Genomic DNA, 15,110 nt, shown 5'->3' on the forward strand with positions numbered 1-15,110 from the left:
TTTTCAGAATTCTATTTTCAGACGTCCAGTAGGAAATTTCATGCACGCTTTTTTTTTCAGGCGTGAGACAGTTTTCTGGGAAAAAGAAGTATGGCAAGTTCACTTATAACAAAAGCTTATCGGCTAAAAATAACCACTTGCACAATAAATAATAAACAACAAACACTAAATAAATAATAAATAATAAATCACAACAATAAATAATAAATAATAAACAATAAATATTAAACAATATTAAATAATAAACAATAAATAATAAATAATAAACAATAGTTAATAAATAATGAACATTAAATAATAAACAATAAACCATAAGGAATAAAAATTAACAATCATAAATAATAAATACTAAACAATTAACAAGTGATAAATAAATTAAACAATAAACCAAAAAATCATAAATCATTTATTATATATTATCTAATATTAAAATATATTTATTAAATCAAAATTACAAATAAAGTCACGATAACTTTTAATTAATCATTAATTTAATTTTCAACACATAAGCTATGATTAATATTACATAAAATGCATCGCACTCAAACAAATTATAAAATAATGCCAACATCTAAACAAGACTCGCTACTAACAATAGGGTAATCAAATATTGTTCACATGACAAATTTGACGGGATGAATGAAAATTAGATAATTGTCCCTAAATTAGGACAATGGCTAGGGTTAGGTATAATTTGGGCCTTGCACTATCTCCTTTTACCACCATTGGGAATTATAAAAATGCACTCAGACTTGTGGAATCAAGTGGAGTCGATGTCTAGTAGCTGCAAACCTGCACCAAAACATGTTGTATACTGTCGTGCTCTGTGAGAAGTGTGATACCTGCAGCTGCAACACAAAACACTCAATAGATCATTACAAGCATGGTTAGCAAATCATAAGCAAAGAAAGATAAAACCATGACAAAGTGATCTATCGCCTCCTAAGAGATGCGAGTATGGATTTGTTCTCAGATCTGGATAAGCAATCCCAGTGACTTGACTACACCTAGATGGAGGATTTGAAATGATAATGATATGCAAAGATGAGATTGATTATGCTAGATTGATCCAAGAGACTAATTAAGCTAATGATATGCATGATTAAGCTATGATGATGATGCAATTAAGCTAGAAAAGAGACTGATTAAGCTACATCTAAGATGCAATTGCCTATAATAACAATGCTCAAATGATATGCTAGAACGGATATGCCTATAGTAATAATGCATAAGATGAAAATGAGATGGGATCCTTATTGCTCCAAAATGGGGGATATTTATAGGATTTCCAAGGCCAGGGGTGAGGTGGCAGGAATCAACGGTGAAATTGGAGGAGGTTGGAGAAGAGGTTGGAGGAAGAGACGCTTGTTGTCTCTGTGGTGACAAGTGTCAAGGAGCTTTGCTCATAAAAGGGCAAGTGTCCAAGAGAGGAGACATGTGGCCAAAGTGCCATGTGTCTCAAGAAGAAAATATCCACACCATAGGAGGTTAGGATAAGGAGGTTAGAATGTACAAGATAGGATAGGGTTAGGCAAACCCAAGGTTAAGTGGAATGGGTTAGGTTAGGGGGATGGTTAGGTTAGGTGGTTAGAAGTTAGGAGGCATGTGGGTAATTTGAATTTAAAAATTCAAATAATAGGAAAGGACTAATTAATTCTCAACAACTCATAAATTGATTTGTTTTAATTAATTAGGGGGTTAGAAGAATTAATTGAAGTGGGGGGATGATTAATTAATTTGAATTAATTAATCAAAGGGGATTATTGAAATGAACCTATTAAATAAATCCTTAGATTTATTAATAAGTAGATGAAAGGGGGAATTTAATCAAATTGCTTAATGAATTCAATTAAATTAAAAAGGGGGATTAATTAAATAATTACTTATTTAATTAATTATCTTCAGACCATTTTTTAGGTGTATACATATACAAACATACATATATACATATAAATCTCTAACCCCAACTAGTGGTAGGAAATCATGACGTTGAATGAAGCTCATGAATGATTGATACGAAATCATTCCTATCACCCTAAGCCTCAAACAAACCATACATAAAATCTCGCATCAACAATAATCAAATGATATCATTTGAACTTAGATTAACATCATATAATTCATCAAAATAGAATCCATGTCATAAGTATCTCAATCTAACATTAATATCCAACTCAATGAAATGTAGCAATAATCATGTCCTGAAATACATAAGTTACATAACTTAGTCTAACAACAAGGATCATATGAATGTAATCATCCACATAGATCATTGAAATGAACCACAAAAAATAACTCAAACATAGTCAAATTAGCATATATCTGAAGCAAAACATGGAGGGCACTACATGGTGCCTCTAGTGGGAAAGGTTCTCACAAATAGAATGAGGGGTTGGTGCCTCTAGTGGGTTGATACCTATGAATTTGTAAAAGAAGTTTTCTATATATAAGAAAGCTATTTTATTGTTTTATACACACACACGCACACACACATAAAAGAAAGCTATTTTATATATCCTAGTTTTCTCTTGTAAGGGTTGTAATTAGTAAAGAGATGCATTTAAGAAAATTAAATAATGTAATCTACAAATAAGAATGTTAGAGTTATCTTGTATTAGCTAATAATTATTTATTTAATTATTAGTCTATTATACTCTATGCTTAAGCTAAACTTAGGCATTTAATAATATTGTAGGTATTTAATAATTATTCTAATTATTAAATACTCTTTATCCCTTTAGGGTTTCTTTAGGGTTGCACATGTTTAGGGTTTCTATTCTCCTGTCATAAGGATTGTATTGTAACTTTTCTTTTTCATTCCCTCTCTGAATGATAATCTTTTTCTTCAAAGTCTTTTTTGTGTTATATCTCCAATCTTCTCTTGTGATAGGTAGGTATTTTGCTTGCAGATGCTCTTGGGATCTCGGAATTTGTACTTTCTCAACTTCTTCAAAGAAGATAAGATGTTATAAAGGAAAGCATTTGTTTATGAATAGGCATCTCCTAGAAAAACATAATGTCTCTTAATAAAGAGCCACATCTTCTGAAGAGAAAGATAAAGATATGTATGTAGAAATCAGAATTGGAGTTTGAGAGGTGTGTGCACATTTGTGTGTGAATAAAGAAAAGACAGTTCAAGCATAATAGGAGAGTGAGGAGTGTGTAAGAAGACCAAAAAGCATATGCACCAAGGGAATTGATGTGAACCTGAAGATTGCATATTAAATGAAAGAGATGACATGAAAGATTATTATAGATTGGAGAAGATTCATATGGGCAGATTATGAAGATTTTTTTAGCAGATCTATGAAGCATATTGGAGAAATATTTTGAGGGATTTACAAGCAGATTCAAAAGAGAGTATGATAAGATAAATGATAGATTTTGATGAGAAGGATATAAGGAGTCTTATAACATATTTATGTGAAGAGTTTGTGATCACCTTGTGACATATTTATGAGAAGGTTATTGTAGACATCTAGAACTGGCACAACTAATTAAATGGATTTTATTCATTTAATCATCATTTAATCGCCTATTAATTAAATTAAGATTTAATTAATATGATCCATATTCTTCTAATTGACCTTTTTAATTAAATTAAGATTTAATTAATATCCCCTTCTTCTATCTAAATCATTTAGTTAAATTCACATTTAAATAAATACCCCCCTCTAGCCATTTTAATTAAATTCACATTTAATTAAAAATATCCATTTATTCCCTTTCTCATTTTGATTAAATCTACATTTAATTAAAATCCCCTTTGTATTTAAATAAATCAAAATTTATTTGTAAATCCCCCACTTGCAAAATCCTACAAATGCAAGTTGCATCCCTTTTGGCTAAATTAAATTATTTTAATTTAACTAAAAATCCTATTTTCCCTCATCCACTTGCGAAATCCTACATATCTCACTTGCCTCCTAATCATCCTTCTAGAACCTATCTAATCCCTTCATTATCCTAATTAATTCATTATGTTTCTTCCTAGGTTGCTCACACATGTGTGAGCACATATCCCCCTTCTCCCAAGGTGGGACCACACTTGTGGGACCACATTGACTTTTCATCCCACTCCCCCTTGTGACACTTGTCACAAGGCTAAGCTTGCAAATCTACGACCACATTCATCCTCACCCTCTCCCCTTTGTGACATTTGTCACAAGGCTAAGCCTTTCAACTTGGGACCACATTCCTCCTTCAATCTTGACCCTTGATTGATAATCAATCTTGGTCATCCATTTCTAAGTCTTCAACTCTATAAGATGAGCCCTTGTCTCATATCCAATATCGATCTTCATTTACATCCAATCTATAGCTAAATTGTTGTGTGTAGGTTACTAAGGAGCTCCATTATCTTCTCTTAGCTTTTTTAGATCATCTTAGTTGCATTATAACATAGATTTCATCATGTTTTAGTATATCATGCTAGTTTCTTTTCCATGCTAGGTCATCTTCATAACATTCTCATGCTAGCTTAATCTCATACTAATCTTCTCATCTTGGTAACATATTTAGTTTCATATCCATTTCGCATATCACTAAGATCTTAGTTGCATTCCATTTAGATATTAGAATCATACATATCTCTCATTCTTTAGATAGTCATCCTAGAGATCAAGTGTTCTTCCAAGTTGAGAGCCACCTTGATTTGAAGGATCCTTGGAGATAGAGGAACATGAGATGCGCTTGGAGTTCTTGATTTTGAAGCTAGTTTAGTTTTTATTTGGGATTTCTAACTCTAACATAATGTTTCATGTGTGTGCTTGTTTGTTGTTTTCTCCTCTTATAGGTTGATTCCACAATTTAGAGCTTACATTGTTGGCACTCGCGGTGTCTATTTTACAAGTATCATACCCAATACTTGAATTCAACTGATGAGGGGTGAATTCCCCGAAACTAGTTTTGAACATACTCAATAGAATTTGCATACTTTTTGCTATTCTTCTACATCCCATTACATTTCTATGATTTTTATGTTGTTCTTCCATTGCTATCTGTGATTTTTTATTTTTTTTTAATTTTTAAAAAAAGTAAATAAATTGGAAAAAGAAAAAAAATTTAGAACAGACGACATTTTTTTACTTGTTCATATCTTAGTTGCTTGCTAAATTCGAAGGAACGACATTTCAAAATTGTTCATGGGATTGTGAACACACAGTCCATGTGATTGTGAAACCCACGGTTCACGGGACTATGCATACATAGTCTGCATGACTGTGTATACACAGTCCGTGACTATGAGCTCCACAGTCCCATGGCCTTGTGCTATAGAGTGTGACTGTGTAGAAACAACACATGTCTGTAGACCTTAGTACCAGGGAGGTGACAATGGAAGGCGGGTGGTTCCAGAATTCAAATTTGAACGGGAATTCTAGATCGGCATTGGGACAGCATGCGGCAGATGATTCAGAGATTCTTGCTGAAGGAGGAGGTTCAGATGGTAAGGACCCCGATGATCCCATGAATTTGGGGGACCCAGGGGGAGGACCAACACCACATGAAGAGCAGTTAGCAGTAGAGAGCAGGAAAGGGCGGGTTCAAACTTCAAAAACAGAAGACGGCAACTCGGAAGGAGCCCAAGGAAAACAAACGACTTGTGTCTCAGAGAACACAGTGGAAGGTAAAGATCATCTAGAAAAGGTTCTTTCGTCAACAGACCCTAAAGGGGGACCCAATGGATAGACACGTAAGTGGTCCTCGTTGTTTGGGGTTAAGCCTAAAGGTAAGTCCTAATCGCCTCCTGCTAAAAACTCCTCGAATGTGTCTCAGGGCAAGTTTGCTAGCGTTGTTCCTGACCAAATCATTGATCAAAACATCGCTAGAATGGAAAATACTTTGATTGGTTATTTCTTTGGATCTAGACCTAACATAGAAATAGTTCGTGGATTTGTCAAAATAAAGTGAAACCTAAAAGGTCAGGTTGATGTGGTAGCAATGAACAAAGGTTGTCTATCCTTCTCCTTTTCTTGTGATGAGGATAGAAGAAACATTCTATGTAGTGGGTATTGGGCAATAGGCAAATACATCATGTACATCCAGAAGTGGTACCCTAATGTAGCAAAAGGAAAGAATTTTTTGGCCCAAGTTCCGGTGTGGGTCAAGCTCCCTGGGCTCCCAATGGAATTATGGGAGGAAGACATTTTTGCAGGAATTGCCAATACCTTTGGGGAGCTTATCGCTATTGATCAGATCACGGCTTCTAGAAGAAGGCTAATCTATGCTAAGATCTGTGTTGGAGTTGGACCTGATATGAACATGCCAGAGGAAATAGAGATAGAATCAAAACTTGGGAAGTGGAAGCAGAATATTGTTTATGAAACAATCCCCTTCGCCTGTTTTCATTGTAAAAAAGTCAGACACTGGGCTAAAAAATGTCCATCTATAGAGGATAAACCCCATATCCAAACTAAGGTTTGGAAAAAAGTGGACAAGCCACTAAAAGCTCGGGAATCCAATGATCCTAATCAGGAGAAGCAGTCTCAGATAGGACGGGTGGAGGAAGAAATCACCAGTGAAGTGGGTAATGAACTAAAGATTTAGATGTTGGAACAGGGTGTTAAGGACTCAGTACACAAAGAAAAAGACAATACTCAGCAAGAGGATCAGAAAGAGGACAAGACAGAGGTAGAGAAAGCTAATAAACAACCCACAGATAATAAAGAGGAAGGAGATAACTTCAACCTTGTTTCAAAATCTCAAGATCAAGATAAAGAAATAGACTGGTTCCAGGAGGCCCAACCTGATACCATTTTGGGCCAAGGGCTATAGGAAATCTCATTAACCACCCCAACAAAGGGAAAGTTGGCCTATTCGGAGGAACAAGATCCAAAATGGGGAGATGAAGAGGACATAAAAAAGGCACTAGGGAAGAATGAAACAAAGCAGGAGGACGAAGAAGTAGCAGAGGATAAAAGAAGGAACAAGCACAAAAAAAAGAATAACAATAACCCAGTAAATAGTACGTTGACTAGAAACACTAGAAGCGGGCTTGGTGATGTGGGAGCACAACACACTTCTCCAGGAAGACACTCAAATGCCAAAAAAGGATCATTGGAAACAAGCAGGAATTTAGCAGATGGTACCCAAAGAACCATCTTTGAGGCAGGTATTTCTAAAAATCCATGAAAATCATCTCCTAGAATATTAGGGGACTTAATAGTCCTCACAAACATAATTTAGTTAAAAACATGATTAGAGACAAAAACCCTGACATTTTTTTGATTCAAGAAACTAAGATGGTTAAAGATAAAGTTGAAAGTTTGAATATTTTCAAAAACGGAGGAGTCAGCGGAGGTGGTTCAGAAGGTGCTTCGGGAGGAATTGTTACATTCTGGAACAAAAATAATATAGAAGGAGAGGTGTTAATTCAGGACAACAATCTGGCCTGTATTAGATTTAAGCACATTAAGAATTGCACTACATGGGTCCTAACTAATGTTTATGCTCCTAACACTAAGACTGGTCAAAGTGAGATGTGGAGATATCTTACTGGGGTGAGAAGAAGGTTTGCTGAGGATAGCTGGATAATTATGGGAGATTTCAACACTCCCTTGAAGGAAAATGAGAAAAAGGGAGGGAGTCATGCTAATCTGGATAGCAGATTGGACCTAATGGACTTTATAAACAATAATGCCATTCATGATCTAGAGTTGCAAGGAGTCAAATACACTTGGACTAATAGAAGAAGTGAGAATTTGATTCAAGTTAGACTTGATAGAGCTCTTCTTTCCTTAGATTGGTTTAATCTTCATGAATGTTCTTTATCTTCTCACATAAGGGCAAGATCAGATCATTACCCTATAACCTTCACAGCTGAAGTAAAGAATAGAAGGAGACATTTCCCTTATAGATTTGAAAAAATGTGGACTAGACACCCAAATCTGGAAAGTAAGATTAAGGACTGGTGGCAAGTCAGTATTGAAGGTAATGCCATGTATAAAGTGGTCAAAAAGCTGAAGAATGCTAAAGATAATGTCAAGAAGTGGAATAAGGATTGCTTTGGGAACATCTTTACCTCAAAAGCGACAACCCTCTTAGAACTCAAGGAAATCCAGGATGAGATACAGAACAATGGTTACACCTATATGTCTAGAAACACTGAAGATGCTATTCTTATGAGATATCATGAAATAATAGCTAAAGAGGAAACCTACTGGAAACAAAGATCGAGAAATGTTTGGTTAAAGGAGGGGGATAGGAACACTAAATACTTCCATATGTCCACCCTAAGACATAAGGCCATAAATAGAATTGTACAGATTAAAGTGAATGGCAGATGTGTTGAAGATGATGATTCCATGAGCAAGGCTGCTATGGATTTTTTCTCTAATTTACTTGCTAAGGATCAGAATTTGAATATACAGGCCCAAAGGGAACTTCTGGACAGTATACCTACCATTTTGGGGGATGATCAGAATGATCATTTAACTGCCATTCCTTCCCATGATGAAATTCTGACAGCTGTTAATTCCTTTAAGGGCAACAAGGCCCCAGGTCCAGACGGCTTTCCCATGTTCTTCTTCCAAATGTATTGGCATATTACTGGAGATGATGTTACCAGAGCTATGTAAGAGTTATTTGGTGCTAGAAAACTTTTGAAAGAAGTTAATGGTACTTTTATAGCTCTTATACCCAAAAAGATGGGGGCAGATTTAATGGATCTTTTCAGACCTATAAGCTTATGCAACTCTCTCTATAAGATTATCTCTAAGGTCCTTACCTCTAGAATTCTAAAATTGCTTCCTTCCATTATTTCACCTCAGCAAAGTGGTTTTGTCCCGGGAAGGCAAATTTTGGACTCTATCATCTCTGTTCATGAAAATATCCATTCTCTAGCCTTTTCTAAAATAGAAGGTTTTTTTCTAAAGCTTGACCTCTCTAAAGCCTATGATAGAGTGGATTGGGATTTTATGATGGATGTTCTTTCTGCTTTTGGTTTTAATCCTAGGAGTGTTGGCCTTATCAGGCAACTTGTTTCTTCAGCTACTTTCTCTGTGTTGATGAATGGCTCCCCCTCTCCTTTCTTTAAAGCTTCAAGAGGTCTCAGGCAGGGGGACCCTCTATCTCCAGTGATCTTTATCATCATGGCGGAATGTTTGGGGAGATGTATTGGAAAACTGGTTGAGAAAAGGGAGTTTTGTGGTTTGAATCCTTCTTCAGCAGATCAAATATGCTCTCATCAACAATTTGTTGATGATTCTATAATAATGGGAAAAGCCACTGTGAAGGACGCTAGAAGACTAAAAAAGGCTTTGGATAACTATGGAGAGGCCACTGGTCAGCTTATAAACTGGTCTAAAAGCTTTGTTTATTTTATCAATACCTCGGAGAGAAGTAGGATTAAAATTAGTAACATTTTGGGTGGCCAAATTGGTAGCTTGCCTGTTTCCTATTTGGGGCTCCCCTTAGGTCAAGATCCTCCGGATACCTTTTGGGGAGCCTTGGTGGACAAATTCCATAAAAAGCTGTTTGGATGGAAGGGAGCTCTACTTAGTCAAGCAGGTAAGGTTCAATTGCTAAAAACCACTCTTCAAAGTATCCCTCTCTATGCCATCAGTCTGTTTAGGATTCCTACTAAGTATGTTGAGGCCATTGAAAAAATTCTGAGATCCTTTTTATGGACAGGGGTTGAGGAGAAGAAGAGAATGAACTTAATTGCTTGGGAGAAGGTCTGTAAGCCTATGAATAAAGGAGGTCTGGGCCTTAGAAGAATAAGAGACATAAATGAATGCCTTATGGCCAAGCAGATTTGGAGAGGATATAGAAATCAAGGAGAGTGGAAAAAAATATGGGACAACAAATATAAAAGCCAATGTCTGAATCTTCAAATTTTCCTCAAAGCGGAGATTATCCCAATTGGATCCAATATTTGGAAAAATGTCTCTAGGACTAGAGACTTAATTATCAAAGGCACAAAATGGAAGTTGGGGAAAGGGAATCTTATTCAGTTCTGGGAGGACCCTTGGCTTTTGGAGCTCCCTTTAAATGAAAACCCTGAGTGGAACAGATATCAGAACCAATGCAAGGAAAGATATGGAACCAAGGTGGAGGATTATTGGAAAGATGGACAGTGGAAAGACTTATCTCAAGTGGATCAGTCTTTGGGTAGTTTGAACAAAGTCATGAACTCAATGGTGAGGAATGAAGAAGAAGACCAGTTAATTTGGAAACTCGCAGCTAGTGGTACTTTTACTGTGGCATCTCTTTATCATCAACAGTACAATAACATGGAAAGTCCTTACTGGGCTAAAGCTTGGGTGAAAGGTCTTACCCCCAAGATCAACATTTTCTTTTAGATAGCCCTTCAAGACAAAATTCTTACTACAGAGAATATCAGAAAAAGAGGTATTAGCATGCCAAGTTTCTGTACTCTCTGTAAGCAGAATGAGGAGACAATAAATCATATGCTCTTTCATTGCCCCTTCTCAACTGATGTTTGGGGAAGTTGTCTGGATCAATTCAATATCAGTTGGAGCTTCCCCAACTCGATTCAGGAGATTTTCAAGTCATGGCATCATCCTTCAAAAAATAGAACCACTATCTTATTATGGAGAATCGCTTTACCTCGCATGTTCTGGGGTATATGGAAAGAGAGAAATGATAGAATTTTCAAAGAAAAGAATACTAAGGCTAACATTGTGTTTGAAAAAATAAGAAGAAGTATAGTGGAAAATATGAATATTATAGGTGGTATTGATAATCCTAACACTAAGGAGGATCAATTTGTCTATAAAAAATGGAGATTAAAAGCTCAAGAGAGCATCCAGAGTAATCCTAGAGAGGGAGTGATATGGATCAGCCCACCTAGGGGATGGATGAAAATCAATTTTGATGGGGCCTCTAAGGGAAACCCGGGGGTTGCAAGATGTGGAGTGGTCCTAAGGGATGAATGGGGAATATGTAAAATCATAAAATATATTTCTATAGGAAATCAGACCAATCATGTTGTCGAAGCCATGGTGGCTTATCATGGGATTATCCTTGCCAAAGAAGCCAATTGCACTAAAGTTTGGTGTGAAGGAGATTCCTTAAACATTATCAATTGTTTAAATATGAAATTCTCGTTGTCATGGTCGATTAGTAATGCTATTAAAGCTACTAGGAAAATCAGTGAAGAGTTTGAAATGTGTTTTTACACATGTTTACAGGGAGACCAACTCTTGCGCTGATTGGGCAGCCAACCTGGCTTGCCAATCAGGAGACATCATTACTAGTTATGGTGAAATAGAGATTGCAAGTGAAATGAAATCCTTGCTCAATCAGGACCGAAGCTATACAAGGCAACGTGGTACTTTTAATCATTATTTCTAATGACCTTTCCACCTTTTTCGATGCAGGGCTTGCTTGAAGATAATGAGCTATTAAATAGGTGTCATATCATTATTATTTGGTATGGATTATGGGCGCTCTTACTGTATGCGGGAAAAGCGGGTCGATAGAATTCAATATGTGAAAATATTGTCAAAGATACTTGTCCACACACACACACACAAGACTTCTTGGTGCAAGCTATGGAGTAACGACGTATTACTCAGCTTCCCAAGGTGGGTCCCATGGTTCTCTATCTTACAATGTCCCTCATTTTTATATGTCTACACTTACAGAATAACCACAAAAACCAAAGGAAAAGTTATCAAAATGAGAGAAGGCATTGCAAGGAAGGTGCTGGAAAAATGGGAGGTAACAAGAAAAGATTTGAACCTGCTTCCTGCTCTGAATGGAGAAAGAACGAAGAAGTCTGGGGTATCCTTCAGCAGGGGGGTCTCAATATTTTCATGGAACGAATAAATGGGAAGGACCCCACAATCACCAGCTATTTCATCAAGAACTGGAAAAATGGAAAATTTCTTATTGGATCGCATATGATGAATGTAGACGAAGAGGTTATCGCTGAGGCCATGGGGATGACTATCGAGGGTATGAAATTTTACAGGGACAGAGGGATATCAGATAAAGCAGCAGACAAGTTTCCTTTTACGGATGGTGAGAGAAGAAAGATGATCAAATTGACAACTCCTACCACTCCCCGAAGAGAATTTGTAGGCCATGGAGGTTTGTCTTATTTGCTTCTATTGAATATATTACCTTAGATGGTAGGTTTACCAGGGCATATGGGCATCACTTCGTCCTTCTCAACCATTTCCGTCATGGAGAAAGGGTTAGCCTTCCCTATTACCTTGCCTGTTCAATGGATCATACTATAAAGGAGATCTAGAAGGACCCTAAAGGTGATCATGCCCTCCACCAGGGGCTTATGGTCCTGGTTTATAAAATGCTAAAGGGGAAGTGCATTGAAAAGCCTATTAAAGGCAAAAATGCCAGAGATGAGACTACGAAAAGTAAGGATAGTGGTTTCAACTTTGATTTAGAGATCGAGGGAGAGTCGGAAGAAAATAGCAAAAAAGGGAGGATTAGGGCCAAGAAGAGGAGGATTATTGTGGAATCTGAAATGTCGGATTCTGAAACTAAATCCCTTGAGGAAAAACCTGTTAAAAAGAGGAAAGGGAAAGCCTCTGGAAAGAAGGCTCAGAAAAAGAACACTAAAAAGGGTAGCAATTCTGATTTTAATTATGTTCTGGTTGAATCTGAGGAGGAGGATGAAGAAAATAAGAGGATCGATAGTCAGGACAAAGAAGGGGAGGGTAACCCGGTTAAGGATAATTTGGAGACTGTGAATACCACTAGTCTGCATAACGAGGAAAAAGGGGGTCAAAGTGATAGTGGTGACAAAGATACTATTAAGGCTTTCTGTGAGACCATTACTACTATGGTGAAGGATATTAATAGTTTGAAAACTAATACACGGGCCATGGCAAGAATTACAATTGGTGACAAGCCCTTGGCGGAGCATGTTAAAGAGTTAGTGGTCGTTCTGCATAATGTGGAAGCTATTGAATGTATGGTTGGAAAAATCTTAGCAACAAAAAAAAAGGTCAATGAGATGAGAGATAGAAAGGAAATGGAAAACAATCTGAAAGATTTTGGCAACAGAATTGATAGGCTGGAGCACAACGTCAAGCAGATTGCTGATCAAAATTTCCAAATCCTCAAATCTTCGGTGGACAACATGAACATCTTTATCAACAGGTTCGAGAATAATGCAGATAAGGATGGTGATAAAGAGCAGGTGAACAAGAAGGCTCATGAAAGGAGGACCAGAGCCAATACAAAGAATAAGGTCAACATCGATGGTCGTGAGCTGGAGGATATGAAGACCTCAGCAAACAACATGAAACAAATGGTTGTTCACGCTGAGGAAATTCTGAATAGTATTTAGTTCCAGTTGTTGTCCTTGGTTCTGTCTCTTTGTTGTCTTTGTGCTTTCCTTTTGTTGTCTGTTCCAGGTTTTTAATGTATTGATGTATTAAGTTGTTCCCTTCCGGTGGGTTCATTTTGTCTTTTTGAAGTGATCAGGCACGTTTTTAAGCATTTCTATTTTTCTGGCTTGTAAAAGGTTTGGGTACCTTTCAAATACCTACTTTTACTTAATCAAAACACACATCTGTATTTCATTTTTTTTATATTTTAAAATTTTATCAATAAACGTTTGCTTTATAAAATATAATTTTATATTTCAAAGTTTTATTAATTAATTTTGATTTATTAAAAATGATATTTTATATTTTAAAATTTTGATTTATTAAAATTGACTTTAATAAATTTTAAAATTTTATTAATAAATTTTGATTTATAAAATTTAATTTTATATTTCAAAATTTCATTAATAAATTTTAATTTATTAAATGTGATCTTTTATATTTTAATATTTTGACTTATAAAACTTGATTTTATAAATTTTAAAATTTTATTAATAAATTTTGATTTATAAATTTTAAAATTTTATTAATAAATTTTGATTTATAAAATTGACTTTATACATTTTAAAGTTTTATTGATAAGATTTTGATTTATCAAGATTGGATTTTATAAAAGATTGCTTTATCAAGGTTGATTTATGCAAAGGAATTAGACTTTTTTTTTCATGTATGCCTTCTAAATCCATTTTCTTGTGCTTGTAGGACATCGAGGAGCATTTTTCTAATATATTGCTTGCAGGTTTTGGAAGACTTTCACATTTGCAATCTTGTTGTTTTTGTTGACACGTTCTAATTGGGAAAATTGATCAATCCTAGGATAGTCATTCACATTTCACAATCGGGGTTAAAATGAACAATTGCACATTTTGCTATCTTGGTCTAAAACAAACACTCACATTGCTATGATGGTTTAAAAAGAACACTTCATTCTACTATTTTGGCTAACACGAACTATCATTTTGCAATATCGGTTAAAAAGAAAGATCAACTTGTCCATTGTTTGAAAATTGATTTATTTTATAGCAACACACTTTTATTTTGTTGACCAGGATTTCACTTTCCTAGTTAGAAAACAATTGCTATGAGGGATTAAAATGAACACCATGTTTGATTGGAGCAACATCTCCATTTAGGATTTAGAAAACCATTGCTTTGGAAGGATAAAAAGAACATTGTTTTCCTTGTCTCTAAAGTGGTAGGTATATGCTCTCCCCTTAATTTGGTGACCAAAAAGCTAAACCCACTATTTTCATGCTTTCTTTATTTTCATGCAATTAAATCTTGTAGAGGGCCTGTCTTCCCGAACGCCTTGAGGGGGCTAGTGAGAAGAGAACGACCCAAGTGAGTACGACTAAAGCCAAGTATTCCAACTCACTATGATCAAATCGCCTTTTGAGATGAAAATCTCGGGAGACGAAGCATATTTGAGTTCTCATATCGAGCAATTTGTATGGCCTTGAGGTCTCAATCACGCTTGCATGACTACATCTTGTTTGGTATTTTATTGGGCTATAGACCTCAATCGTGCTTGCACGACTTCAAAGGGTATCTTTGAACATAAGTCGTTACTAAAAGCCATAGCGATAGAGACTTTGAGTTGAGTCAGTTGCCAAACATTGGCAATGTCATAGTGCAAGGGTGGGGAAGAATCCACCCCCAAGATTACTCACCATATATCTCCCAAGATAACTACCCAATTGTGAAGCAATTCACTTTGGGTTAATTTCTAGAAAAAGGCAAAAATACGGGCACCCTCTAGGGGATGACATGGTTGTTTGAGCTGACGGA

Source organism: Cryptomeria japonica, chromosome 6 (genome assembly GCF_030272615.1).
Source record: "Cryptomeria japonica chromosome 6, Sugi_1.0, whole genome shotgun sequence".
Taxonomy (NCBI): Eukaryota; Viridiplantae; Streptophyta; class Pinopsida; order Cupressales; family Cupressaceae; genus Cryptomeria; species Cryptomeria japonica.